Below are 20,225 nucleotides of genomic sequence, written 5' to 3'. Positions count from 1 at the left end.
TTGGAGATTGTCTTTGGCTCATCCTTCCTTCACTGAAAAGGGATCAGACAGCTCTGTGGCATTGTGTCCTGGGACCCCACAAAGAGCTAATAGCTCTTCAAGGGATTGGGTTCCATATGAAAAAAGGGAGCGGAAATTACATTGACATCGGGTAGGCCACTTTAGCCCCATTGAATGGAGCTGTATTGTTTGTGCAGAAGGGCTTCTCCACACTAAGGACCTTTCCTTAAGAAAGGTTCATTGTCAGCCAGCTGCAGCCAGAGACGACCCTATCAACATATTCCCAAGGCAGTGGGGGGTGAGGCCCCAGAGCCAGCATGGTGGCACAAGGCTGTGTGGGGAACCCTAGAATCCCCAGGCTTTAGCACCTAGCACCATCTGTTCTTCCACTGGGAGAAGAGAGAGGCAAACCCTATCCCCATGATGGGACAATATGGGGGTAATTCTGTGAGGAAATATTTGCATTCTTCCTCCAATGGGCTTTTATTACAGGAGGGTAATCTGGCCTATTATTAACATTGTTAATCTCAGGTGTAAGGATTCGTGGAGCAGGCCTAAGTGAACAGTGACACTGATAGTGTCTCTTCTGTCTAAAGCTGTCCCAATCTCCTTGTTATAAATCACAGCTGCTAATTTGAGGATTGAAATTGCAGGTATCTATTGTTAATTGCCATGCACAAATTTCAGTGCTATATAAATAACTGCTCAGAATTATAACAGGGGATGCTGGCAAAGTACTGTTACTGTTGGCTGTTATTACTGTGTTAGTTCCCTTACTACTTTTAAATTTAGCATTGGGTCATGTGGTTACTTTATTAGCAGCACTCTGGGCAATGTCATCAGCTATTTAGCTGTAAATGTATTGCTGTCTACTTTGAGGAGGGAAGGTTACTTATTACAAGGCCAGGCATACGGCAGTATACTTACAGCAATGATGTTACCCTGGTTGTGCCAGGCTGATGTCTCTCAGAGCAATTACAGCAGCAGTACTGCTCTGCTCAGTGTTAAATAGCATTTAGGAAATGCAAAATGAGTGTTGCCCAGAAAGACAACATCATGACTGTGGGCTGGACCCTTAGCTGGTGTAAATTAGCATAACTCCATTGATGTCAATGACATGACTCATGCCAGCTGAGGGTGTATTGGTGAATTTTAGCAGTTTTTAAAAAGTGGTCTACTGCCCCGCTAATGAATGCTTTTCTGTTACTATGGCCAGATCTGTAGCAGCCATTGAAGACCCTTCATACTCCCCTGGAGGGTGATCCATAGTTTAGGTATGGGAGCCCTCACTGAATTTTAGATCTAAATAAATTGCCTGATTTTTGTAAGTGAGGAGTACCCAGAAGCTCTCTTTGAAGTCTACAGGCAAGCAGCAGTATGCTTACAGCTAAAACAAATGCTCTGGTGGCGAAAAGCTAGTGTGATTTACAGTGGGGGACCGGAAGCTACTCAGCACCCTTGAAAATCAGGTAATTTATTTAGATTAAGAGCTGAACTTTAGACACACCTGCTTTGGAAAAACCTAGCCTGTCTGTCTTTCCCTAATACTTTTCTTTCTAGTGGTTTGGATGATGAGTATTCAGTATCTGCTGCTACCAGAATTATCCCAGGTCAATAGATGTAGAAAGAGTAGGCTAATATGTTTTATATACCCAGGTTATACCTCTTATTTAGGCTGCACTGTTAGAGCTGAACAAAACCTCTGATTTTCACCAAGTACTATATTCATGTATGAAAACTGTAATTTTGATCCAAGACAAAATTCCTCCACGTGGACAAAGGTGGATTATTGTTTGTTTGGTTTTTAACAAAAATGGTAAGTTTCTGCCCTCTTACAAACTGCATTTTTGTGAATTCGTCTCCAGGGCGTATTTGCCAGTTTATCAGCAAAGAACACAACTTTTCCTAGTGAAAAATTATTTTTTTTCTTTTCCAGCTGAAAAATCATGCTGATTTTTGGGATTTTTTGTTTATTGCAGAAATGTTGAGGCAAGGATTTAAAACATGTTGCTTTTCAATAAGCCTGTAAAAAATGTTTATTCCTCCTATTTCACCAGTGCCCAACTCATTATGTATTATTTGTATTACCATAGCATCAAGCAGCACTAGTCATGGTCCAGGAACCCATTGTGCTAAGTAACTGTGAAAGGTGACCCTCACCATCAATGCCACCTAGTGGTAAGGTGGAACGGTAACTGATGGCCCCCTTTCTTTGCAACTCCATCCTGTGTGGTCTGTCCCTTTTTTTTTGTGTGGCTCAACCCTCCTGCCACGTCACATGTCCTAGTCCATCCATTTTGGGATACACAAAAGAAAAGTCCAGTAAAGGAGAAGTATTTTGGTGCCCACAAGGCTTCAGAACTTTCCCCTGAGACTTGAGGTCTGGACTTGGGCTTCAGGACTTTCTCCTGAAAGGGTCTCGACCCTTGTGTATTCAGGGCCTTCCCCAGCTGGCTTCCCCACTGTGGGGTAGGGCTACCCCACAACCCTATTGTTGTCCCACCCTCAGTGGTTGCTAGGGGAGCCCAGGCTCAAGTTCTCCACTAGGCTCTGATCCAGAGCCCAGTGTTAGGCAGCTACATTCTGCACTTAGGTTGCTAAATAGATGCCTCCCTGGATCACTTCATCCCTAAATTCCCTGAAACTGAACTAAAACCTGAACTGAAAATAAAGTTTCTGACCTTCCCAAACTGTCATCAGTCTCTCCTTTGCAGGTTTGTTCCAGTCAGTGTGGTCAGGTCTCAGGCAACAAGAGCTCCCAGGTTATTATTTCCCCAGAGCTCAGAGCAGAGATCTGTCCCCTTCCACTGCTTGCCCCCTTCTGAACTGCTCAGCTCCCCCTTTTAAGCTCTGCCTTCAGCTTGTGCAGGCTTTGCAGAAGTGGCTGGGCAGGCTGCCTGGGCCCAGAGCTGCTCCTGAAACCGTTGTTCTCCAGTGTGGGGTTTGTACACCCCATCACAGTGTTATACAAACACAGAACACAAAGACAGCCCCTGCCCCAGGGAGCTTACAGTCTAACCATGAGACAAGACAACAGACAGTTATAAATGAATGGCGGAGGAAGTAATGAGACAATATTGGTCAGCGTGAGAAGCAGCGGTCTCTGTACCTTAGACCTTCATCCTCTGATAAATTCAATAGCATTCAGTCTACTCTGTCTGGGCCTTTTGGACAAAACCATAAAAACAAGGTCCTGTTTGCTCTAAGGCTATGGCTGTACTAGCAGTTGCTATAAGCTCTCCAGTGTAGCCGCTCTAAGCTGACGGGAGAGAGCTCTCCTATTGACTTAATTAATCCACCCCCAATGGTCGGGGGTAGCTATGTTGGTGGGAGAGCTTCTGTCCACACCACTGACCGTAGCGCTGTTCACACCGGCACTTAGGGCAATGTAGCTTATGTTGCTCAGTGGAGTGGCCTATTCACAGCCCTGTGTGATATAAGTTATACCGACGTAAGTGGTAGCATAGGCATCGCCTTAGTGGGCATTAAAGACAGTATTTGTCTAAATGTAAAGTTCTGTCTTATTGCTCTCAGTCAAAGCCCCTCCTTTTCACAACTCTTATGCAGTGTGCCATTTATCTGCTGCTTCTACCCTAGGGCTGTCTGCATTTCAATGATGCTGAATGTATTGTATAACCATGAATACTTTTTAAAGCCACTGTATGTGAATATAGAATATTATTTGGAACAGGCAAGACTGCATTCAATGATTACTGAATAGAACTGTGTCACATGTTCATAATGGTGTAATTTTTTGAACCTCTGGGGCAAAACTGGCCTAAGTTTGAAACAGTCTCCCAGTGTCTCTTACAGGATTTATGATTTTGTATTGTAAGCATGTGATTCTTAACTGGCATGAATAGCTTGAACCTGCAAAACATTGCAATTTTATCTGGGCTGTGGGGTTGAGCTGAAAGGAAGGAAATTTACATGAGCTGAAACAATCAAAAAGCACATCATAACCCACAGAACCCTAAATAGCTGCCAATCACACAGCTCTTCTTCTGGTTTCTATTCCCAACTCTGCCAACAATTATTATTTGTTATTTATTCATTACATAAGTCACATAAGTGAACATCTTCGAAATTAAATCCCTAAGGCTATGTCTACATTGCAGCACTAATTCGAATTAGCTTAATTTGAATTACAGAAAGCGATTTATAGAAAGCACTGCAGACAGTCCACACTACAGTGTTTGTGCTGGTTTCTTTTGTCCACACTGGCCAGCCTTAATTCAAATTAGAAAGCAGTGCAATGTGGGAAGCTATCCCACAGTGCGACTAACCATAGAGGCTGTTGTGTCGAGTGTCATCATCCCAAGATGCAGCACTGCTTCCCCCACCCTCTTCCCCCACCCCCAAACAAGCAGGAAAAGGATTTTCATGCTGTTTTTTTACTCCCCCGATCGCCATTGCTGCGGGCACATGGAGCCAGCTGAACTATGCTCTCATTTTGACCATGACAAATATATCGCATCTTATCCTGGATTACTTTAGAACTGTATGCTGTTTGCCTTTTATGCTCCCCCTACCACCCCCTGTATATTGCTTGCCTTTGATTTTGATTCTACAGGTGTCTGTAGAATGTAAGATAAATAACAACGGAGTCAGGTAGTATATTAATACAGAGATACAAATGTTTCCATTTCACTGATGGAAAGCATGATATAATGTATCCACATGTAGCACTGTGAATAAACTCTCAAGAAAGTGTCAATTCATGATTGGCCACTGAAACAATGTAGCAAAGAATTTCCTCTCACTGCTGGCATTTAAAAGGCATTCACCCCGCAGGGAGGGGGTGGGTGGTGAAATCTTTCAAAGGGACAAACTTTAAAGGGCTAAACTTTCAAAGGGACAAACTGCAAAAGGCTTGCTGGGCAGTTAAAACGCATTCACCATGTGGGGAACAGGGGATGAAATTTTCAAACCCTTAAAGGGACAAACTGCAAAGGGCTTGTGGTGTGTGTGTGGGGGGGGGGGGGAGGGGGAGTGATCGCAGCTTGGATTTTAAACCCATTCACCGCAGGAAATGAAGATTTAAATCTTCCCGGGGCTGCTTTGGGGGAGGGTACTGAAATGGGGCATCATGGGATACAGTCTGGAGGTCAATTAATTAGAATTAAGTCCCATTGCGTTCACACTCACACTAATGTGAATTAACTGATGCGCTTCAAGTGCTAATCCACTTGCAGAGGTGGTTTTATTAATTCGATTTTAAAGGTCCTTAATTCGAAGTAACAATGCGCAAGTGTAGACACAGGAGTAATTAATTCGAATTTAGGGACTTTAATTCGAATTAAGTCACCAGTGTAGACCAGGCCTAAATTTATACTCCTAAATCCATATAGAAATACCCAAATAAAGACGGCCTGTTTTTTTCAGAGATGCTTAGCGCCTGCAGCTCCTGTTCAGGATTGTAAGGATTTTTAGTTTGGTTTTATTGTTTAATGGAAGATCTCTTTCCTTTAAGAATAATAATATTTCTTCTTCTACATTTAGGAACCATTAGTCTTAAATTATTAGTGAAAAAGTACTATACTATTGCAGTTAATGTCTCGTCATCCTTCACACTTGGAAGGAAAGTTGTTGTGGAAATGACATTTTAGTCAATAGGCTACTAACATTTACATGATATGCCTCAGATCCTGTGTAATGTTATATGGAAGATATTTATTCAGCTATTTGTCTTATGAGGGAGGAACAAAAAAACTGGAAATTTGTTACAAGTCTATGGGCCATATATTATAATGTTGAGGGGTTCTTTAAGCTTTTAGCTTCTTGGTGATTTGAATTATTTTCTTTTTAAGTGAAAGATGCAAAATATGATTGAATTGCTTGGAACCTTGGTCTAAATTGCATAATTTTTATATGGTGTACTGAAGAAGTATAATCATTTTCTGTGTTGTTGTTTTTCAGAAGTTCTGGCTGGCACATTGGACACACATCATTTCCTTTTCTTCCCCCTTTAATTTTATAAGCTTCAGTGACAAAGTCACAACTCCCTTTAATAAAAAAAAAAAAAAAAAAAAAAAAAAAAGAATAAATATAATATTTGTTGTGCTTTTTGCAAGTTGCCAGGGCACAATATGCACATACAATGTTTATTTTTTCCACATCACAGCCTAACATATTGCCTAACTACATCAATAATGCAGCTGTCTTTGCTTCCCTCACAAGCTAAGTAATCTCTGCTACGTCAAGCAGTACTGTATACAGTATCTTACTAAAATTTCATCTCTCAGGCCCTGTAGTGTGTGAAAATGCTCTGACTCCAAAATCTGAAACTCGGTGATGAGAATAAAACCAGAAAGAATGAGATTTGACTGATGTCCGGGGAAAATCTTTCATCCCTGTTTTAAACTTCAGACTAACTATTACATTTTAAAGTGTCAGATTAGAAGGGGCTGCTGATGTACAGGGACTGCAAGGTCTCATTATATTAGATTTCATTATCTAGTATAATGATCTAGTATAGTATACTAGATCTCATTATATGAGATTTGATTGGAGCAGTGAGGTTGAAATGCCTCTTCCAGAGTGACCTGACCATAGAGTGTGGGAGTGGGTTGGCTTATTGTCCTGAAGAGATCTTAGTACTGGAGGTGTAAAATAAGCTGGCTCTCCTACTTCCCTAGAAGTAACCTGCCAACACAATTAGGACATGAGAGAGTACAATGGGATGGCGTTTGGGTGTCCTCATATCTCCCTTGTGAGAGATATCTATAATCTAAACTTTTATAGAGCTTTCCCTCCCTTCTTCTCACCTCCCCCCACCTCCCCCCAACCCTCCCCCCCCCCCCCAAAAAAAAAAAAAAAAGAAAAAAAGTTCAGTTCATGGAATGAAAGGTTTGGGTATTGGGGTTATTTTAACTAAACCAATTTTTCCATTCCTATTTGTATCCTAGTCCATGCATAAAACCATGAAACATGACAGAGCAACAAGGATTTTCTGTAGCCTGATCCAAACTAGTGCATGAAATGGTAGGTCATGACAATCATATAAGCCGTGAATCATCCATCTGTAAAACTTAGAATAAGAACATCACTTAGATCCTCTCTGGATTGTGGCTGGCTTTTAATACTATTCCCACCAAACAGTTCAGAAAGATTGATTGCAGCAGGACTAATTTATTATGACTAGAGATGGTTGAAAAATTTTCCATCAAAGATGTTTAATGGAAAATGGGTTTTTAACTAAATTAAATTTTTCTGGGAAAGTGTCTGCTTTTTGTGGAAAATTTTGGGTTTTCATCAATTTTTAAAATGAAAACAAAATTTATAATGGAAATTTTTAATGAAAATCGTCTTTCCTCCCTCAAATTTTCAATGCAAAAATACCATTTCCCAACCAGTGGTAGTTTTGACCCACCTCAGAAATTCTGTTTGTGGGAGAATCAGAGAAAAATCTTCCGATGAGTTGAAATAATTCACAGAAAAATAATTCATTAGCTGTGGGAAAACTGCATTAGCATCACCACAGATGATTATCAGATTATATCATTTCACCACTGCTCCAGTTAATCCATGTCAGCATGACTCAACTGGGCAATATTTCAGACAGTAAAAAATAAGGGCCGCCATGCTTTTATATACTATTTACAGTTTATCCTACAAGATGACCATGGCACTGATAGTATCTTGTGCATAGTATATAACTTATGGACACCTTGTCCATTTTATGAAGGTTAGATAAATTCTGACCCATCTGCAGCAAGAAACAATATACCAAAACACCAGCAGCTCTAGCAGTCAAAGACTAAAATGTTTTTGCAATTATATTCACCCCTTCGAGTTCCTCTAGCACTTCATGTTAACATCTCTGATACTCTTCTGTCACTCATGTCATTCATAAATATCTATATATACCAAAAGGAGTCTAGAAGGTCATCAAATAGTTGCTATCTTCATCAAGATTTATCTGACAGAAACAATCTTTGGTATCTGAAACTGGCGAGGCATTTAACTCTGTGAGTCTTAGCAGAATTTCTTCCTTTCATTGTTAAAGGATAATGGGGGTATTTTTAGAACTTTATTGAGATATAAGACATGCAGTTTGTCTGTTTGCATATTATTGTTTTTGAAAGAGCTGCCATACAGTGGTTGAACCTCCGGGTTGAATTCCATTCTCCAGGAAGGTATCCATGGCCCTTTAAAACATTCCCGTATTGATTATTTGTTCCTTTGGTAGAGAGAGATGGCTGGAACTGTATTGCACTGCAGATCATTACATCATCCACCACTTGCAAAATCCCCGATTTGTGGAAGTCATTTTATTTCAAAGTCTAATTTGTGGTGCGCACATGTCATTATACCCTGTCCCAAAGGGCACACTAATGGCCATTGTACAATTTCAGTCTGGAGTTGGTTTCCTGCAGTTTGAAGGAATTACCTTATACAATTTTGAGGTAATTGTTAAAGTTCATTATGTTGCTCATAGAGCATTTGGATGTCTAAGGCCTGGACTACACCTAAAACTTAGGTTGACTTAACTACATGGCTCAGGGGTATGAAAAATTCACCTGCCTGAGAGACATAGTTAAACTGACCTAAGCCCCAATGTAGACAGCACTAGAGCAATGGAAGAATTCTTCCATCAGCCTAGCTACTGCCCCTTGGAGAGGTAGATTTTCTACCGTAATGGAAGAAACTCTTCTTTCACAGTAGTAACTGAAAACTACCGTGGTGCAGCTGCAGCTGAGCTGCTGTAGCATTTCTAGAGATGGGTGCCTTGATGATGCCAGAAGTTGTAGTTGTGCAAACCACTTTTTTCTTTTGCTTTTCACAGCCCAGCCTGGTGGGCAGTAGTGAACATTGATCTGAGGAGGTATAATTGACATTCCCTATTGAGTGTATTTTATAGGACTGTTTGTTTATAGGACTGTCTGTTGTTGTTTGAATCCTTTTGGAATAGGGTTTCTTTTCTTGCAATAAGCATGTGTGGCTCCATATGCTGGACACTTTCCTGTTTCATCTTTTCTCCCCCAATACATACATTACTTGCTGTTTTGCAGACCACTGCTATGTTTCATTTTGCATCTTGGGTATGTATATGTTTGCATGTTTTCCATTATTTCTAATACTTTCAATATTTGTAGCTGTTGTCTTTCTCATTCGCTGCTGCAGTAGATACAAATGGCATGACTAAATCTGTACAATCTCTAATACATTCACCTAAAACAGTTTGCAAGATGATGCTAACTGGCACAGCCTGGCTGCATGTTGCGCTGTAGTTTGTTTTGTTTTGATCAGATGTATTGAAAATGCACCACTGTATTATAGGCACAAAGTATTATTCTAGCATATATGTGCTCTCTGTAAGCGGTGACAAATTAGAAAGTAGTTTTTACCCATTTACGCATTCAGTGTGGCTACTCTGCTTGCCAGGCTTTCATTATCCAGCTTCAGAGCCATTTCAAAGTTTGACTAGGAGGCCTTAAAGAAGCTCCAGTTTTCACAATTAATCCCTGTGCAAATGCATCATGGAATATTTCTCACAGCCATTACTACAGTGACCTACTGTCCCTGGTCCACCACAAGGAAGAGTTAAAATAGTAAAAGCTCTTTTAGTTCAGACACTAAGTTAATAGTTCCAGCTGAAGAGGTGCACCTTGGAAACTATTTGCTAGGATTGCCAACATTGTATTTAAAAAATAAGGGACTATTTTCCTAGCAGCCCCACCCTTGACGTTGTTATTATTATTGATAATAATAAACAGTACTTACCTACATTCACCAGGGGTATTTCTTGTTGCTTTTTGCAGCACACAGCAACTCCTGATCTTGTTCTACAGAGATGGAAAAATAAGGGATGTCCCTTGCAATAAGGGACTGTTGGTAACCCTATGTACATCCCAACAACTGTTACTGGCCATAGAGAACCTATAAACAGTGCTGAATGTTCTTGAGTACCGTGTAGCGGTACACTATCTTTCTATGTACAGGAGTCTCTCTTGAAGAGCACTCATATAACAATATCAATGGCCTTCTTCTTGTGATACATTTCATGGGGTGTATAGACACCATGTGGGTTTGGCAACCAGAGTTAATGCGGGAACTGCTGGCCACTGCTAATTGGCAGCCTCAAAGCAGCTGGAAGAATAAAAGAGCAGAGAAAGGGCGGGGTGGGGCAGCTGCCAGAGGAGCAATCTGCCAACAAGCTGGTAAGAATCTGCCCAGAGTGACAACAACCCACAGAAAGGATGACCAGAGCCACAGGCTGAAGAAGCATACAGAACCAAGGAAGGTAGGAAGGAGTTCAGGGTATAGCATGACAAAGGACTGATTCTGCCTGCCTGAGTTAAGGCCCTGAACTGGAACCCAGTCGAGTGGGTGAGCCTGGGTTCTCCTATCTGCCCCTTAACAGTGACTTGAGAGCCAAAGAGGGTTCCAGGCCCCTTGAGGACAAGGCTCAGATGACACCTGCTCAACATAAGGGGAAGTCTTTACACCTCAGGAGGACAGAAATTAACATCCCTGCCTCCAAAACAGGACTATAGAGACTCAAACCAGAACCGTAAACTGACTGCCTTGCCAGTCCGAGCAGACTCTGTGCAATGCCCTGACTGACCAAAGCAGGGTGCTGATGCACTGGGACACCAGCCTACAGTAATCTACCTGGCTGTTGGCTGTCCCATTAGATATATAGGTGGAGATATCGTGTGATGGAGCCCTGTAAGGAATACCTTGTAGCAGTGCGGAGGGGCTGTAATATTACTCTGCAAATTGGGTGGTAATGCTAACCTTCTGTCCATCCTTTGTGGAAGCTTCCTGTGCTGATCCCATTGACTCAGGCTTGGCACATTTTACCTTCTACATGAAAAATTAAAGATACTTTTTCTTGCTCCCCATTTAGAATATTTTTGTTTTTAATGGCTGTCAGTGGCAATGGTATTTGCACTTGAAGTATAATGCTTGAAAATAAGGATGTTTCACACCTGAACTTTGTTTGGTTAACAGCCAGGTTTAAGCTTCTAAACTACTGCCCAGTAATTGGGTTATTGCAGTGTGCCCAGGCAAATATTTATATTCCTAACATATGTATCTAAGTGTGTGTGTTTTCGTGTGAGACAAAGAGAGAGAGAAAATACATAAAAATGTGTTATTGACCAATGTTCCTTTAATCAGAAAGCAACATAAATAAAATATAAACCAACCTAAGTGCAAGAATAATGTGCACTGTATGTATTTATTTTAGCAACAACTGTCTGCGCTATGTTTTATCAATATTACTAAAAGTGATGCACGGTAATTAGAATGTGCTCATTTAGTCCTTCTAAGTAAACATATGCCTCATATCAAAGAGCAAATGAATGATCTTAGGTAAATTAATCCTCTATATTCAGACTTATCTTCTTCCTGATTCTTATGTTGCCATAGCAACAATTGACTTCACATGGCCTGACTCAGCTCCCAAGAAAATATGAAATCTCCTGTTTTCTGCAATCTGGTGTAAATTGGGGTGATTTCCTCAGATATTTCAGTAGCAGTAGGTGATCCCTAAATCTTGATTTTCATGCTGAATTTAGTGCACTAAATAATTTTTTCAAGATGAATACATTACCTTTCTTGTTCTAGTGGTTATTTTACAGTAGATCAGTTTCATAGAATGAGTGTTTAGAAAAGTGCTATATGCCAAATCTTAGGTATTCACAGATGAAGACAGGAAGCCTCCCTTTTTTGATTTATTATATTTTCAGAAATATATAAATTCTGTATATGACAGTACAACTGTCTCCAAAACAAGCATCTAAGGGTCAGATCCTGCAGTCCCTGTGCAAATTTTCCATCACATGGGGTTTACTGCACAAAGACAGACAGGACTGAGATTTTAGATGCTGAGAATAAAGAGTCCGAATTCACCCAATAGAAATGGAAGAAATATTAAGAAATAAGGAAACAAATTAAAAGGAAAATTAAATAAAATAAGGGGCTGAAGTTGTAATAATAATTGTACCTTGGAACATTATTTAGATTGCAAAATATATTACAAATATACGGGATTACGCTAACGAGATTATAATTACATGCTGCTAATAAATGAAGGTGATTCTTAATATAACCTAATATTCTTATTGTGAGCTTCACAAAACAAGGATAATGAATTAATTCCCTCAATCTAAACATGTTATGCTTAGGGCTAAGTTGTGATCTTAGCTATATCTAGGTGGCTCCCTCTGAAGATAATGAGAATTATTTGCATTGGCCCAAGAGATGAAGTGTATCCCTATTTTGAAAATATCATGTGAAATTGTGGCCTTGTTGAAGTCCGTGAGGCCAGAATTTCACCCCTGATATTTACTCTGAATTTCTTTCCTTTTATGAGTCTAATTCATATTCTCATTTTAAACTTAAAATGTGATTCATTCTGAAAAGTGACCCTTCAAATAGGAAAAAAAATCCCACGTTGTGGAGTTCTAGATCAAATCTGCTCACTTTATAGATTTAAAAGATTTTTTTTGTAAATATGGACTATAGTAACTTAGAATTGAATCTGAAAGCCATGCTAGATTCTTCCTGGACTGCACAACACCAACAATAAAATGTCTACAGTTTTAACGTTCTTAACAATTCAGAGAATGATGCATAAACCAGATCAGATTCCAATTCACTCTTCCAGAATTATATGGGTTCTGTAGTTCTATGAGGAGTAAAAATTACTGTAAAGTAAGCAGATATGGCTTTGAATACACATAGGGAACAGAGTAAGAACGTAAGGTGCCATTTTACACAGTCACATTTCAGAGTATTAATGGTAATTCATTGATTTTATGTACCATATATACAGTATACATACCTATGTATGATATTATGTCAAATAGATTTCTGACTGTATATATATAGGCTAACTTTCAACTATTCAGAAAAACTTGCTTTTGCTAAGAAATGCTGGTAATTGTGTTGTAATTCATCTTCCTTAATGTCATTATGTCAGAGTTCACAAAAGATTAAATAACATATACCAATGTTTTAAATTCCAACATCTCTCTACAGATTAACCACTGTAGGTACAATGTACCCATTCTGCATGTCAAGCAGTGACCCTGCATGTAATTGGTACAAAATGCCTTTAAGTAAGAGTTAATAATTCGTTAAAAGATGGTAAAATTAATATGAATAATCTAATCAAGTTCAACTGGAATTTTCCCATTGAATTAGCATTATGGACTTTTAATGGATGCTCTAATTAGGCAATTTCTCGTGGGAATATTGCCTAAATTAAAACCGGGACAAATATGTGCAATATGCTCATTAGCATTCACTAGTGATTTACTGTGCATCTGTACTGACTCAGTGTAAACAAGGAAAAATGGTGCTGCCATGAGGAAACTTTTTTGTCTGTTCAGCAAGCCAAAACACAAACTTACAATTTGTGAATACTGAAACTTTTTTCTTTCTACATTTTCCATCAAAATGAAAATTTTTCAACATTTCCAAATCAAAATTTCGCAGAACCTTTTGCTCCATGAAAGATTTTCAATATTACTACATTTTGTCCCAATTTGTGAAGAAAACAAATATTGAAATATTGGAATTTCATTAGACAGAGTTCAGTTTCTGACCACCTCTAATGTCACACCTAATGTTTACACCTTTCAAAAGGACACTTTCTATCAAGATGATAAAGAAGCTTTCCTATTTTACAAACACCTTACATTAGTAAATCTCCAAGGATTTTAAAAATCAAATTTACATTTAACTGTTTATTACTTTTTATATTTTACTCTCCTCGGCCAGTGAGATGGTACTAGAAAATTAAGTCAGTTTTGTTTTCTGGTTTTCCTGTAGACGCACAGCGTTGTTGTGTTTAGGTTTCCAGCAATCTAGGGGAATGAATAATTCCCTCCCAGGAAAAAACATTTTCAGTAAGAATTCCCTTTACAAGCTTTTAAAATTTTTCAAACCCTAAATTTGGGATGACAAGGTCCCTAGAATAAAAATGAGTTAAACCTGTTATCCCTTCCACTGGTGTAAACAAAAGACTTAATGGGAACTTGGCAGGGAATATAGCAAGCAACTTGGAGGGTGGAACACAGGTTGCAGGAAGGAAGAGTTTGGAGGAGGCACCAGGAAGCCAGTCTGTGTGCACATAACTGGAATGCCAGCTGCAATTGCAGTATCTGGAAATAGTTCTCTTAATAAACAACCAAGTGAGTTTTAGAAACATGGAGTCCTCTCATGTTATTACCCAGCATCCACTACCTGAAACAGGGATTGGGGCCTAGAGGGGGTATAATGGGAACTGGATCTGGGGATTAGCCATTCGCCAGGTATACTCACTCTCTCATAGTGTGGATATTTGCAGTTGCTGCTCTAGGCTTCTGCAAGTAGAGTCAGGGTACCAGAACTGAAAGCAGGGAGCCTGTCACTCCCGTGCTTTAAATGCCATCCCACTGCTGGGCATTTAGAGCCCAGGCAGAGTGGAGTAGCAAGCTGCTTAATTCCGAAGCAGAGGGAACGTGAGGCAAATTTCCAGGGGCAGTGAGGAAATAGATTGAGACGATGAATCTGAGGGATGGACAGTGGATATGAATCAGGACAGTATACTGCAGACTATCATCTGTAGGACTTCTGTCCCATTTGTTGCAGAAGGAGGAAGGCATGTAGTGAAATGAGACAGAATACTGCAGGAAGATCGCTGCCATGGAATATTGTATTCTACTGCTGTCTCTGCTACACAGTTTCTATGCGGTGTAAGTCACTTATACTCAATTATTCAGAGTTGGTCACTAATTGTGTGTTCCTCATTTTCTGAGTGCCCAACTCCTGCAGAAGTGTTGAGCACTCACAGCTGCACCTGAAGTAAAAAAGAGCTTTTTGGAACATACAAACTGCTATAAAATGCTAAGTGTTCTGAAAAATTAGGTCCTAGGTGGCTCAGACTGGGCACCTGCAATTAGTTAATACTTTTGACCTCAATTTCTCTGTGCTTCAGTTCCCCATCTGTAAAATGGGGATAAAACTTCCTCCTCACCTGAGAGGTGTTGTGAAGATAAATTGTTTGTGATGCACTTGTATACTGTAGCGATGAGCACCCTAGAAAAGCTCATAAGGAAATGAATAATTCTGTATTCAGAGCAGAGAAATGTTGAACAATGAGGGGGAAACAAAATATTGAACAGCTGCTCATTAAAGGAGTATTGTTCATCCTGTGCACTGAATGAGGCAGGGGTTCTAAGGGGTGTGACATTCCCCTCTGCAATCTGGACTTGTATATTGCTCTGTCCCCCCAATCCATCACAACTAGAGCTTGACTAGCACTTGCTCTGCTGTGTGAACACCCCACTCCTGGGTTAGTTCATGCCCAGCTTCCTGCAAGCCAGCGTCTCTCACCTTAGTGAGTGAGTACTTCTGGCCAGCCACTCATGGGATTATGCAATGGGGTGACCCCCAGAAAATATCCCCAGTCCCAGATGCAACCCTCGGAACTGCCATCCTACAGAGTTCAGTGCTATCCACTGGATTCTGCAAGCTAATTGATTAGTTGATTTATCAAAGAAATTGATATGCACCAACTCTGTCACTCTAAATGAGATCTCTCCACACACTCAAACCACATGCACTGCTTTAGATAAAACAAACAAATACATTTATTAAGTACAGAAAGATTTTAAGTGATTATACACCAGAATAATATGTCAGATTTGATCATGAAGAAAATAAAGCAAATCGCATTCTAAACTAAATTTAACACTTCAGTAGTCTTATAGTCTTTGATGTTATCTTACCGCAGGCTGACTGAGCTGACTCCTTCAGCCAGGCCCTCCCCCTGTGGACCTTCTTTCAGTTGCTTGATGTTGTCTTGTAGAGGGAATGCAAGAGAGAGCGCCAGAGACCAAAATGCCTCTTCTTGTAACAGATTCCCCTTGCCACCCCCTGGTGTCAGATGACTGGCAATGTCCAGGATGGCTTCCTCCACTTGAATCAAATGAGCATCACCTTAACAGATGCTTAGGCCAATCCATTCTGTATGCATGCCTCAGCAAGGCGTGAACTCTCACTCTGCTTTGTCTGGATCTATTCAAGCAATGTGAGACACACATTTGGGAATGTTACATAGCAGAGCTTCATAACCACGCATGTGATATTGCAAGAAGCACACTATCATAACAGTAATGTTCAGTATTCATGAGCATTCCAAAAGCACCATACATGACACACTTTGCATTAAACAACACACAGTTATATTATAAGGATGAACATGAATGATACAGAAATCACACTCTAAGGGTGCACATGGGGTTCAGCATGTCAAAAGGGAAAAAATATTATTTGATGTGATCAAAGACTATATCAAAAGGCATATGCACAAGGGGGCTGAATTAAGGTTGCACAGACAACCTTATTTCTTGCATTTCCTAACTGTTGGATGCTTGATTTTGCAACCTTAATAATCTTGTTTTAACATAGTATTTGGGTTTATAATTATATATAGAACTTTGAGGTAATTATCTCTGACAAAGATTCATGTCCTTGCCACTAGGAGTGTCTGTATTTATCTTATTGAGTGAACTGGTAGTACAAGTCCCTTCTCTGTTTGTATTTCCTGTTCAGAATGCAGGCTGATGCTTTTCCAAATAATGCATGTGCATGTGTGTGCATGCACACACACGATTAGGCTAAAGTTTGATATTTTAAGTCCTTTTTAATATTTTGATTTCCTTGGGATAGCATCCAGGATAACTTCTTGCCCTTGTGAATCGATATTGTTGTCAAGCTACTCAATAATAAAACGTGCATCAGAAATTCTGCACAATAATACTTTTGCTAACCTGTTAAAACTAGATTTTTGTTTACAGGGTGGGATTAAGCAGTTCCAATTTTTATTTATTATATATATTTTTTTCTTCTCCAGAAATCTCAGATGTACCAATTAAAAAAATAAAAGGGGGGGAAAAAAGCCTGCCTTCTTTTGAGTTTGGAAAGAAGGGTTTGGGGAGTAAAAGCAACAACAACAAATGCCTTTCAGTGGCTAGTCTACTCAGGGCTTAGCATTTTCTTAAAATGCAAAGTTTGTTAAGAAGTTATCACTTCCTTGATGATTCACTTTATTCAGCAAGCAATGCCCAAAGGGCCAGTCATCATGCAGCAAAGTGTGAAAGGGTACATAGCAGAACTGGGACAGAGCAAACCTCCCAGGATGTTATACTAGCCCCATTTGCTTAGCAACAATGTATCCATTTGCAGTCCATTAATTGTGATGGTACCTAGTCTATTAGCTTCTTATCTCAGCTTTCCCAGGAAAACAAAAGAACTGTATCATTCAGGATATTAACACTACAACCAAAGCTGATTATATCTTCTGCATCAGTATCAGAATTTATTGATCTACAGTGTATTTGTCCCCCAAGCGCTCAATTTATCAGAAATGCCTAAGAATGGTCATATCTGACAAGTATGAACATCACGTCTCACTTTTGTTCATATTTTATTAAATGTTTTTCTAGCAAAAGATTGCTGGGTTTCTTGACGTATTTAAGGTGGAAGAGATGAAGTGAGTGTGAAATAAATGCTATTCTCAGCTGGATTCATGAATAGGAATCACTAAATAAACAAGCAGCCCACTTTAAATATCACAACTTAAATACCAACCGTAAGTATTAGAGATGGAAGAGATCATTTGGGTCACGTAATTCATACCTCTGGCAATGCAAGTTTCCTCCTTATGGTATATTTTGTATGACTTTGTCCAGTTTTAATTAAAAACATCTCCTTAGCAGTGCAAGGAAAAGACAAACTTCCTCAGAGTTTGTTTCTCAAAGGGATCTTAAAGACATGTTTGGAAAGTAAACCTGCAAATGGAAAATGCTTTCTTAGAAATTATATGCAATGCTTGATAAATAGAATTCACACAGGTAAAAATTCAGTACAACATGCTTTAGGATTACACAAATGTTTTTTTCTGTGTACTCTGTCCAGCTGGAGTGACCAATTCCACATTTTTCTTCTTATGCCATGTTAATTCCTGCCCCTTTGCAGATGTGTGTGATTAGAGGAGGTCAAAAATTAAAAAGCAGATCTGTGAATGTATACATGAATAGAAGTATAGAGTATGATTCATGGCTTGCCAATGGTGTTACACTGCTATATAACTGGACTAACACAATGGTGAATCAGGCATGCTTAATAGAATGAAAGGGAAAATAAAATAGTAACGATTATTTAAATATCTGATTAAAAAATGCAGCTTCAATGACTTCTGTTAATACTTTCTAAGGCCCCAGTCTTACAATCTGCTCTGTATGGGCATTTGTCTGTGGGCAGCTCCATTATTTCTCATGGACACTGGGATCTGCCAACCACAGGCTTTATTACAGAATTGGGGCATAAAAGATTTCTGCATTAAAAACTGATGTCACAATGTATTCCCAAATTGTCTATTTCTTTTTTATATCTCAGCTTCCAGGCAGAGACCAAGAGCCCCAGACTTCAGTCAGAGGAGAATTATTTTTGAGCATGTCATGAACCCCTGAAAATACAGATTTATAGTGGAAGTGTGGTTAACATGACACTAGAATGCTGCTAATAAAAAAAGTGAACAGAATTATGACTGCATGGTATTTGGCTGTCTTAAAAAATGGACTGTTTTAGTTTGACTGACTTAGCTTTTTCCTTGATAAATATATTTTTCCTTCCCTTGTCTAGTAGGAAGAAATGGACTGAAGCTAAACGTGGGATGTAGGTTGTGAATCGTTCCAATTATGGACCCTTAAAATAAATAAGACTGTATGCTAAAAACAAAAAGATAAGGAGAAAATATATAAGTAACCTTATAGTTCACAGTAAATTATGATTATCTGCTGACAATTTCTGCTTTAATTTTGCATGATGTCTGGTATTTAAGCTGTCTACAGGGAATAAAATAAATCATTTTACACACAATCTTTTTCCCAGTCATTAATGGTGCATATTACCTAAATGATTTATAATACGCTAAATATTCTTTATTGACTGACATTTTATTTTCTCATCTCACTTTAAAAAGTTACAATCTTTATAATGAAGATGGATTGGGCTAGCTAAGAAAAGAAGTGATGCAGGTGTAACCCTTCTGCCAGTGACATTGGCAACAATCAAGGACTGGGTCCCCATTTTCTAGGGTTTTTTTTTCTAACACTTAAATAAGTTTAACTCAAGCCCCCCCACCCAGTAACCTGGGACCCAATATACATATATATCACTCTGGGCACCATTGATAGGCAATTTATTCCCCACTCACAAGCACAGCGATCAACAGGCTTTAGACAGAAAACCTTTATTGGGACGAGGAAGGGAAATGACAGAAAGTTATTTAAACTTTACAATTTAACAGTCTAACAGTCTCTAGCATTATTACTCCATGTTGTATGAGTCACAGTCCCTATCTATCTCCATCTTCATAAAGAGCCATGAGTGGCTGATGCGGTATTGTCACAAATGGCTTGGAGCAGGGTAGATGAAAATACTTATGCTGAGTCTACACACCAGTGCTGGACCAAATTTGGGAATATAGCTTAAAATTATTAGTGCAGACAAGGTCCCTCTTCTCTAATGCATTCAGGGAACACCCTGGCAGACCTACTGCTTGCATCACCACACATTATCAGTTTGGGGGTGTGGCACTTTCTCAGGGTGCCCAGGACTGTGAGTCACTTTGTAACCCTCCTTCTACCAGCGAGAGGAAGGCTAGCTTGTGTTTAACTGGGTGCCAGCACCTTAACCTCATGAGTCTCTTAGCTACTCAAACAAGCTCCTCAGGGTTTTTCGAACCCTTTCTTTGCCTTCCAGGTAACAATAAGTATACCCCAATGGCCAAGCCCCTCTTAAAGCCTCCTCCTATAGTATTCAGCTCATGTCACTGAACAGGTAAAAAATTACCAAGTAAGTTATCTCTAAAGTACCACTGTACACACAGCTTGATTGGTACAACTCAGGATCAGGTCCTTTATAGCATCACAGCACTGAAATACATCTACAGTGACACAATGGTAAGTTTATTATCAAAGACAGAGTGGAGAACGATAATAAACAGAAACAAAAACGGTTACGTGTATAAAACAAAACATAAATCATAATCTTAAGTCTACGATTATAAATGATTACCTTTCCTATTTTATAAAGTAGATTTTCTTCCAAGGATTTTGTCTTTTTGACAGAGCTGCTGGTCTTCAGTCAAAACCAGGATCACCCCATGCCCTTCAAGTCAGTCCTCAGTGGTAACAAAATGTCATGTTTGTCTCCCAGTT

At 39.4% G+C, this 20,225-nt stretch overlaps 1 long non-coding RNA gene across 1 annotated transcript; it reads left to right on the top strand.

The window, feature by feature from the left end:
• Positions 1-1,443: 1,443 nt before the first annotated feature.
• LOC137164068 (uncharacterized) lies at positions 1,444-18,493 on the top strand. The gene is made up of 3 exons (XR_010922916.1): positions 1,444-1,469; positions 17,448-17,593; positions 18,400-18,493. It is a non-coding gene; the product is annotated as an uncharacterized lncRNA (long non-coding RNA).
• Positions 18,494-20,225: the final 1,732 nt, after the last annotated feature.

The sequence above is a fragment of the Emydura macquarii genome, unplaced genomic scaffold (genome assembly GCF_026122565.2).
Source record: "Emydura macquarii macquarii isolate MOO-44397 ecotype Brisbane River unplaced genomic scaffold, CSIRO-AGI_Emac_v2 contig_2676, whole genome shotgun sequence".
Classification (NCBI taxonomy): domain Eukaryota; kingdom Metazoa; phylum Chordata; order Testudines; family Chelidae; genus Emydura; species Emydura macquarii.
This window is presented reverse-complemented; position numbering and strand designations above follow the sequence as displayed.